The 2314-nt window shown below is 46.6% G+C and overlaps 1 pseudogene; it reads right to left on the bottom strand.

Annotated features, from left to right (window-relative positions):
• Nucleotides 1-1132: 1132 nt before the first annotated feature.
• Nucleotides 1133-1897, bottom strand: LOC103249269 (annotated as a pseudogene).
• Between the last annotated feature and the right edge of the window lie 417 nt (nucleotides 1898-2314).

The raw sequence follows: 2314 nt of genomic DNA, 5'->3' as shown, positions 1-2314 counted from the left end.
TTGAATTTTGTATCACTGATTAGATAAGGGAAATTTTCTGAATGATCTCGTGGAAAGTTTGTTCCAATGTGGTCTCTGTTCTCTTCTGCCTCAGGGAGTCCGATTATTCTTAGGTTAGGCCTCTTGAGGTAGTCACTCATCTCTTGAAGGTTTTGTTCTGTCTTTTTTAGCTTATTTTCTGTGTTTTTAAGAGTTTGGGTTAGTTCTATATTTTGGTCCTCAAGCTCTGAGATTCTTTCTTCTGCTTGGGTAATTCTGCTTTCCATGCTTATCAATTTGTTATTTATTTCATTCACAGTATTCTTTATTACTGTTATCTCAGATATCAGCTCCTTCCTAGTTTCTTCTTGTGTCTCCTCAATTCTTTTTAGTCTCTCCATTATTGTTTTGATGTCTACATTAGCATTTTGAGACCCTTCATTCCGGGGACTTTTCATTGTTTGTATTCCAAAGTCAATTTTCTCAGTGTCTGTTCTCCCAGGCGTCTGGGAGAGACCCATACTCTTCTTTTGGTTTTTCTTCATTTCTGTAGATTTTTCTCCCTTTACCCCTTTCCCTCCCCCTCTTCAATTCTGTTTGTGAGGGAAGGTGGGGTTGCTTTTATTTCTCTTCTGCAATGACCTGTTCTTCCTTATGAGGGTCTTCTGGTTTTGTTCACTTTTCCCTCTGCTTTACAGTCTGTCTATTCAGCAGTTTGCAGTCTTGGTCCCAGCAAAGCTGTACTAATGGAGGAGTTTAGTTCATCCACTCGTTCACCCGTGTTCTTTCTCAAGTCGATGGAGTTGGCTGCTGGGCTCCGGCGATCCTTCCGCCTCAGCCTTCCAGTAGCTGGAACTACAGGCATGCCACATGTTATTTTCTTAACACAGATTCCACAAATATTTAGGTTGTTTTCAAGCTTGGCCATCTTGACAAATGTTGCAATTCCCATAGGGGTTGGAGACTTCTTTTTGATACTGATTTTTTTTTTGTCAACTGGTATCTTGGGACACGAATTTATTAGAGGGGGCCAGGGCCGAGTGAGTAGAAGTTGCAGGGTGGAAAGAAGGAGCCAGCCTGAGGCCCACGAGATGCAAGGCCTGGGTGGGACGCAGCTGGTGAAGCATGGGCCTGCCGGTCGCTATTCACAATGTCAGTGCCCAGGACGTGGTGGGGGTCTTGGGCAGACTGGGATGCAGAAGGGGTAGATGCCTGACTCCAGCTGCATCTGGGGGAGCAAGAGGATGAGGAGGTCCCCGCCCCAGGGGCTATTGGCCTCTGAGAGACAGTTTTGGGAGTCAGGGTGATGATACTCCCCGGTGACAGAAGGACAGTCAGACAGCACAGGCTTAGGGTGGTGGTGGCTGGGGTGCTGTGACAAGCCACAGAGGGAACAGTAGGGTGGTGAGAGGCCAGGGCCCCGGGGAAGGTGGACAGGGACCTGAGGACAGCCTCTCTGAACCCCGCCATGGTGGGTGCACCGCTCCCGGGCCCAAGCCCAGTGGAAGGGTTCCTTTGCCATGACCTCTTCACAGCACTGGTGAATCAAGATGTCTCGGAAGCCCATGCATGCCCACAGCACATCCCTCCGATGCAGAAACCTCCCCACCCGTAAACACCAATCTTTCCCCAGGGCCCATGGAAAGATCTTACATTTGGCCTCCTCCATGTCGTTTGCAAGGTACAGTGCCAGGAACAGGTTTCTGTGGCTATATTCGCTAAGTTTCAGGTTGGCACGCTGGAAGTAGACCAGCACCATGGCCAGGAGATACTTATCTGAAATCCGGAAACAGGGGTCTTTGGAGAGGAATTCCTGGACAAAACTATCCTCCAGAAGGTTGAGGAATGCCTAGAGCTCTTGGTGCTGGTGAAAATAGAGAAAGCCATGGACCCCACCTGGCTGGCTGCAGTCCCCCAGCTTCACAGTGGTGGGTCTTGGGCATCACTCATCTCATAGGTGGAGGTGGGGAGGGTTGGGACAGGGTGACCTGAACTCGGGATGACCTACAGTATGACCTTGATACTGATTTTATTTCCTTTGGTTTTATACCCAGAAAAGGGATTTCTGTGTCATGTGGCTTATTTTTAAAGAATGTTGATAATAATTTTTCTATGACTCTATTAATTTTAAACTCACCAAGAGTATACAGGATTTCTTTTACTTCACATCCCTATCAAAAGTTCTTTCTCTCTTCTGGTTGATATTAGCCATTCTAACAGCTATGAGACAATATATCATCATTGTGGTTTTTTGAAATTGCCTCTATTGGTGATGTTCAGTGCCAATTCAAATACCTGTTGGCAATCTGTATGTCCTCATTGGAAAATAAGTATT

This window comes from Carlito syrichta, unplaced genomic scaffold (assembly GCF_000164805.1).
Source record: "Carlito syrichta isolate Samal-C Ts95f unplaced genomic scaffold, Tarsius_syrichta-2.0.1 Scaffold39692, whole genome shotgun sequence".
In the NCBI taxonomy this organism is placed as follows: domain Eukaryota; kingdom Metazoa; phylum Chordata; class Mammalia; order Primates; family Tarsiidae; genus Carlito; species Carlito syrichta.
The sequence above is the reverse complement of the archived record's forward strand: the minus strand, read 5'-3'. Positions and strand labels throughout refer to the sequence as shown.